Source organism: Ostrea edulis, chromosome 1 (genome assembly GCF_947568905.1).
Source record: "Ostrea edulis chromosome 1, xbOstEdul1.1, whole genome shotgun sequence".
In the NCBI taxonomy this organism is placed as follows: Eukaryota; Metazoa; Mollusca; class Bivalvia; order Ostreida; family Ostreidae; genus Ostrea; species Ostrea edulis.
Genome location: NC_079164.1, coordinates 45,211,650 through 45,219,819, shown reverse-complemented (window position 1 = coordinate 45,219,819; position 8,170 = coordinate 45,211,650). Strand labels below are relative to the sequence as shown.

Sequence of the window (8,170 nt, the reverse complement as noted above, 5' to 3'; positions counted from 1 at the left end):
GGGACAAAACTGTAACATAATTTTTTGGGGTCACATTTCAATATGCATGATGAAAGGCGAAGACAACGAACAGTGATCATAAGCAATACAAAATAGATAGTTGGGCAAACACGGACCCCTGGACACACCAGAAGTGGGATTAGGTGCCTAAGAGGAGTAAGCATCCCCTGTTGACCGGTCACAACCGCCGTGAGCCCTACATCCTGATCTGGTAAACGGAGTTATCCGTAGTCAAAATCTGTGTGCCAAGAACGGCCTAACAATCGGTTTGAAACACGCCAGCCAGCATTTGACCAAATGATAGGTTGTATTGACGAACTAGATCGTTATAACGACCATAGAATTTGCGAAATCCTGACTTCAATCGAGACTGTTGAAACCCCTGTACCATCAACTTGTTTGTCAGTAGCTTGCCTCGATTTAAAAACTTACTATACGCAGAACAAGCTCCTGCGTATCGAGTCGGTTGAGAGATATTAACACCATATGCTAGTGATAATGGAATATTGCTACGTAAATATAGGAAGTTGACGATGGAGAAGCTGAAATCACCCTGTTTGTCATACAGTTGAGTCGTCAGTTTACTGTTAATGTCTACTTTCAATAAAATATCTAAGTATGAAGCAGAAGTGGACGACTCTGATGATAGATACAACATATCGAAAATCTAAAGTAATCGACAGAGGGGAAAGTAGAAAATATTGTTTTTAATTTATCGCATGCCGAACAAATTCACCTTTTCCATTTCAGGCTTCCATAGACACTGTTAACTTACATGTACAAGGGAAAAGAGTTACTGTACCAATTCCTTCCCCCATAGACCCCAATGCTAACTTTTGGGCCTCTCACTAAAGAACTATATCAATTTCAAATGAATGACCACCAACATTCCCAAGTTCATTCCAAGTGCCAATAAAATGTGACAAAAATTATGTTGGGTCCCGTTGCTTTTATGGGTCATATTTTTACCTTTTTCATTTACAATTCATAGCAATCAGCAGTAAATTACACCCTTCATTTCAAACACACCTCTACCATGGCAATTTCCTCAGTCATTTCTCGATTTTTTGCGATAATTTTTCATCTTGACAATTGATCTAAACTTCTATGATATTTCTTTCAATTCCAAATAATATCACTCCGGATATAAGTCGATCATACTAAACCTAGGTATTTATACTTTCGCTCAAGCTTGCGTAAACTGCGTCCGGGTTACGTATCCGGGGATTTAGTACTCTAATTCCACAATGTAGCTACCGCACCAACAGTTAACAACAGAAATATTTGCGTGTCCCACGCACTTCTCATGGTATGTGACGAGGGAATATCGTACACATCATAATATTAACATATTAGGTTTGTTTAAGAATCCTTACATGTACATAAAACTAAACGTGTCACGTATGACAAAACTTCTATTTCTCATCGTCTGTTAGGCCCTAATTCATCTTACCTGTATAATGTCTTATATCTTATATTGTTTTATGTTTGCTCACAGGGCCATCTTATCCGCTCTGTTCTCTTCCCTTGTGTATTTATTATAGGTGTGATAGAGAACAGAGCAGATAAGATGCCCCTGTGAGCAGACATAATGAACTGACAGAATGACCGGACAGATTGGTCAGCAGACTCTTTCCTGATTTCCTGTGAGAGGCGCATTCCCAGGTCTGGAATCTCAGTTTTTGCGAAAACGCAGATAGTTTTAGGTAGTTTGCCAAATACTAAACAGAGGATCGGGATTGAAGTATTTAAAAATCTGTGAAAAATATAAAGGGCGCATTAATTATCATAAGAGTAATATTTACGTGTATATTCAACAAATATTCATTTACTATCATGCCTATCCCATGCGGATACTGGTTAGAATCGGTCCTCAGTACTTCTTGCTTTTGTAAGAGGCAACTAAATGGGGTAGTCCACAAAACCCGAGGCCCCGTATCCCAGCAGGCGTGGCACAATAAAGATCTATTCCTACTCAAAGTTCGTGAGCGCCGAAAATAGGTTTATTTTTTTCTGCCTTTCACCTGCAAAGGTGACGTCTGCATATGGGTGAAAAGTTCTCGAGAATGACTTTAAACACTATACAACCAACTATCATACCTTTCAAATGCGATTAACAAAAGAATAAGCGAAATGAAAGCGCTTCAACCAATCGGTGAGCAGCTTACAAATACAGGAGACAAACATGAATTCCTGGAGACAAACATGAATTCCTGTCTACAAAAACGAATAATGTCATGACAAAAATGATTTTTGTCACTAAAAGATCCTTTTTTATAGGGCTAGGCAGATTATATGGATATTGTCTCTATGAAAGGTGAAGATAACGAACAGTGATCAATCTCATAACTCCTGTAAGCAATACAAAATAGAGAGTTGGGCAAACACAGACCCCTGGACACACCAGAGGTGGGATCAGGTGCCTAGGAGGAGTAAGCATCCCCTGTCGACCTGTCACACCCGCCGTGAGCCCTAAATCCTAATCAGGTAAACGGAGTTCTCCGTAGTCAAAATCAGTGTGCCAAGAACGGCCTAACAATCGGCATAAAACAAGTCAGAAAGCATTTGACCCAATGGTAAGTTGTGTTGACGAACTAGATCGTTATAACGACCATAGAACTTGCGAAATGCTGACTTCAATCGAGACTGTTGAAACCTCTGTACCATCAACTTGTTTGTTAGTACCTTGCCTCGATTTAAAATCTGACTATACGCAGAACAAGCTCTTGCGGATCGAATCAGTTGAGAGATATAAACACCATATGCAGGTGATAATGGAATATTGCTACATAAATATGAGAAGTTGACGATGGAGAAGCTGAAATCATCCCGTTTTTCATACAGTTGAGTTGTCAGTTTGCCGTTATTTCTATAGATAGTGTATGCGTGTTCGACTCCAAATCGATATGTTCGACTTGATATCAATCTGTTCCACATGCGGTCTATTACATTCGACTTGCGGTTTAGTTTCACCTCTCCTGCTTTTTCCTAAATGAAACGATCCAATCACAAATTGCAAGTTCTATCAAGACAAAATAGATATAGTCGATCCTTCTTTAGATTCATCTAAAGCCGTATATATCTATACACAAAGTGAATAAAATACTGACATCGCTAAGTATGTATTCGACTCCTGATCAGTTTAATCTAACAAAATTTATTTTTATCATTTATAAAAACATAGTTCTGTAAGACAAAACTGATTCAGTTATGCCAGAACTCAATTTCCTCTCACAAAATTCAATTTTGTCTCACAAAACTGAATTATTTCCGAGTATTTATCAGTTTTGTTTGCAAATTAGTTTAGAGAATAATAATTAAACTAGATTGTATACAAATTGAATTTTGTCTACAAATTGAATTTTGTCTACAAAATGAATTTTGTCATTACCAAGGTGACTTTTGTCCACTGGGAGATAATTATGTATGGCAAATTTTATTTTTGTGATTTGTTCACCTTAACTCATTTTTAAATTAAATTAATTTTTTTCTACACAAAATTATATTTCGGGTACAAAATTACAAAAGTCTCGCTTGCAGCTGAATTGTTGGACTTCCTCCAATCGGAAATCACGGAATTGTTCAATCATATGATACTTCAATTATTTCCCAACAAACTCTATCCAGTAACACTTGGTATTAGATTAAAAAAGAAACAAACACAATTGAATTACGTACTATATTACATCACGACTAAGAATGATAGGGCCTGTTAATCAATATTTTATGATGTTTTACAGGTAGATCCATATTCATCGATATCTATCTATAGCGGGAAAGACAGCATCAATACCGGCGTCATTTTCACCACTGCTCCGGCGTATTATACTATTGTCATAGCCATTGGTTCGATAGAAATTACGCTGAGCAGCAGAGATTCGAGCCATAGCGGCGTCATTCAGATCGGCAACACCCTGATCTTCATAAGCACGTTTGCCTAAACGTGTTTCTTCTTCATGTGCTGCGATTGCGTTGGTAACAACAAGCACAACAACGATTCCGACGATCAAGCGCACCATTTTCTGGAAAGACATTGATAGAAGATATGCAAAGAATTTTGCCTGGTATTATTTCTTTATATCTGTATATTCTATTTTACTCTTACACTTTATGTAGTGACTTTAAATTTTGTGACCATGGGCAAAATAACAGTAAAAGAATTTCAAACAAAAACTCTGCATAACATTTATTTATTTTGCATCCCTGGAAAGTGAATGCACTTCGCCTAATCACATCATCCACACTATACATGCTATGTTACTTGATATCAGAAGAGATATTTACGAAATACGTGTTTGATCTCTCTCTCTCTCTCTCTCTCTCTCTCTCTCTCTCTCTCTCTCTCTCTCACACACACACACACACACACACATAATATATATATATATATATATGTATTTCGTAAAAATCACGTTCGATTTATATATATATACATAATTGGATATATATACTAATCGATGAGAGGTTAACTGAGTGCTCATGTAATTTTCTGGATTTAATTTATTTTTCAATAACAGGAATAGATTATCAGATCAATGTAAATATATTATTCAGAGACTACATCGGACTCGTTCGCTTTAATATTTGATGTGATACATAAATGTATGTTGTAGCAGATGTAGAACTAAATTCAAATTCAATTATATTAAACATATCTAGTTCGATGAAAATCACGTTCGATTTAAAAAGACTATGTTTGGGGAAAAGCGTTCAAAAAATTATTTTATCTTTTGCAATGTTGTTTTCGGGGGGGGGGGGGGGGGAGGTACGTTTTATTCATTGGATAGGCTCATGAAATCTTTTCTTAAGCATGTAAGGCGACCATTTCACCACACACTACACACTAAATGAAATTACATGTATAACTACAATAACACATACTGATAGCCTAAAAGAATTCTGAATATAGGTTCTTTTATAGGAATATTATGTACTCGTACACTAAATGATAATACTTACCATATATGTTTCTTTAAATCGCATGAAATAACAAATATACACTGTATGTGCAACTAAGAAACTTTGAAACAATGTTTTGTTTTACTCCGTTTGAGATTTTTTATTCATATTAGTTACAGGGGTTTCAACAGTCTCGTTTGAAGTCAGGCTTTCGTACATTCTATGGTTGTTATATTTCATGACCTTATTTGCAAATACAACCTGTCGTTAGGTCGAATGCTATCTGATGTGTTTCCTACCAATACGGAATATCGGAACTATTATTTCGTCAGGAATTCCGTCGCGATTTTAAAATTTAGTTTGATCAACAAGATCTCATTTTCTGTGTTAAGGTGGCTCATTACCCTAAGATTTTATTTAATGGCTCGTTTAAATATGTTGTATGAAGCGTAATCTCACCATCAAAAAAGTAATACATGCTCTCAATTATTTCAAATGACTTTATTCTTGTGATATTTTTCCGAAATCATAAAAAATTGTGTTTCGTTTGCAAATAAGATATTCTAGAGTCCAGATTTCGCTGTGATTTGGTGTCTAGTAAAACATGCATAGAAGACTCAAACAGTCTAATTTTTTTAGAAATAAAAATCTGTGAAAATTCCAAATTCTCAATCAGTAATGAAACACATCTAATATTCAATATGTTTCTCTATCTAGGTTTCATCAAAAAGTAAATGAAAGGTGAAGCTAACGAACGATGATCAATCCCAGAACTCCTATAAGCATTGCAAAATAGAGAGTTGAGCAAACACGGACCCCTGGATATACCAGAGGTGGGATCAGGTGCCTAGGAGGAGTAAGCATCCTCTGTTGACCGGTCACAACCGCCTTGAGCCCTATATTTTGATCAGATAAACGGAGTTATCCGTAGTCAAAATGAATGTTCCAAGAACGGCCTAACAATCGGTATGAAACATGTCAGAGAGCATTTAACCCAATGATAGGTTGTAATGGCATACTAGAATATGTACAGAATAGAAGACCAACAACTTATAAATAGCTTCTTAATTAAAGGTCGGCTCTATTCGGGCCACTATCTCTCTCAAAACCCCTTGTCGAATGACAAAGTCAGTACTACTGTCTTAATCGACCACCAAGAATTCTAAAAGGAGACAAGAGAATAATCAGTCGAGCTCTATTCGGACCGCTGAATTACTCTCTGATCTGCCTTCATTACAAAAGATGTACTTACCAAAGTTAGTTACCTTTTCTCTAGTTCTTCTCCCGATGAGTGAGCGACTGGGACTGGGTTCAAATTTCCAGAAGCCACTGTATAAACACTTCAGAGAATCTATTTTAGCTTACGAAATGGGTGTAGGATCATTCCATTATATTAGGTGATCTAAACTTTTGATCAAATGGGAAAAAAATCAATACATTACCTACGCCCCCTGGTGCAATAGTCTCAAATGACAGAGCGAACAAAGTTTATTATGATTGGAAACATGTCACTAAAACAATAAAAATCAACCCCCATGTGCTTTAGAGTTATGATATCCACAATCTATTAGTAGAGTGGTTTATTTCAGTTTAGATCATGAAATGTTCAGTTCTAACCTCTCTAAGATGGTACCGTATAAGATTTACATCAATCTCGCTGTCTTTAGACTTCTTGGATTGGTTGAATGAGTATTGTTTGACGTCATTGTCGGGAGTATTTCACTCATATGGAGACGACACCATTGCAGGTGCTTGTAACCTTTTTGCAGAAAGCACAAGCAATTACATCGCTTGAATTCGAATTTACTATTAAAGAGTACTCTGTCATAGTAAATTATAACCCAAGCGATATACACTGTAAATGCCTGTGGCTGGGAGAGATTTTTTTCGTGCCACACCTGCTGTGACAGGGGACTTCGATTTTTGCGGTCTCATTCGAAAGATCGCCCCATTAATATTCAGTCGCGTCTTACAACAAGCAAGAGATACTGAGGACCTATTCTAACCAGGATCCCTACGGGGAAATTCAGTTTGGGTAAACGCATCATATTTCGATTTCTTTGGGGAAGCAAGTTCTTCTCCAGTGTTCGAAATTGGTTGAAAACTTGGTATAGGTCATAGGTCTATGCCAATACACAAAATAACGTAGACCTCATCAAATTGACGTAGCCGTATGTGAGACTTTTTGCTGACGATACATCTATATATGTAATAGTTAATGATGATATTGTCAAATCTGCAAATTCATTGTCAAAATTAATGATCTTAAGAAAATTGATAAATGGTTTAATAAATGGACTGTTGAGTTTAACCCCAGAAAAACTGCAAACCTAGATTTTAGCAGGAAAAATGTAAGTAATTCTGCAGTTTCATTTGGCATAGATGAGCCAGTAATAGAACAGGTTGAAACTGATATGCATTTAGAATTAAATTTCCAGCAGGATAGTAATTGGAGAATACTCATACTTAATATCCATGCAAAAGCATACAGTAGATTGAAAATATTAAGAATGCTGAAACATACCCTTAAAAGGGATTTATTGATAAAAATTTACTTTCCTTTTGTACAACCTGTCCTAAAATATTCGGATATTGTTTGGGATAACTGCTCAGAAAGAGATGCCAAATTACTGGAAGATGTTCAAATTGCAACTGCGAGAATAATGACTGGTTTAAGAATAAATTCATCAAGATCAATACTGTATGATGCTATTTTAGATGAAAAGAAAACTATACAAAATAATCTTGTTCTTTGGCTGAAATATTATATCTATACTATGAGGTGTAAAGGGAAGACACTGAATGTAAATGTTGCGATATCGCTAATGAATACATTTTATGAAACTCAAAGACATATTGCATATAAAAATGGTGAAAAAGATTTGTTTGACACCTGCTGGAACCGCTGGAATCTATTATTTCATTGAGTGTTTGTTTGCTGTTGTTGTTTATTTTTTGTGTTTTTTGTTTAAAAATTATCTTTTTTATAAATTTCAATATATATGTACCTTTTTGAAATATATTAAATAATGACTGAATTCCTCTCTCTCTCTCTCTCTCTCTCTCTCTCTCTCTCTCTCTCTCTCTCTCTCTCTCAGAAAATAATATATACATATACCTTTGATAGTACTTATAAACATTTTGTACAAGTTTCTTTGCAGAATGTATGTATATATATATATATATATATATATATATATATATATATATACTGTATGTATGTTTAAAAAAAAAAATATAAAAAAAATACTGTATGATGAATTTAGGTGGG

At 35.6% G+C, this 8,170-nt stretch overlaps 1 long non-coding RNA gene across 1 annotated transcript; it reads right to left on the bottom strand.

Annotated features, from left to right (window-relative positions):
* Positions 1 to 3,665: 3,665 nt before the first annotated feature.
* Positions 3,666 to 6,193, bottom strand: LOC130047433 (uncharacterized). Its single transcript, XR_008796330.1, has 2 exons — positions 6,152 to 6,193; positions 3,666 to 4,022 (listed from the first exon to the last, which is right to left on the bottom strand). It is a non-coding gene; the product is annotated as an uncharacterized LOC130047433 (long non-coding RNA).
* Between the last annotated feature and the right edge of the window lie 1,977 nt (positions 6,194 to 8,170).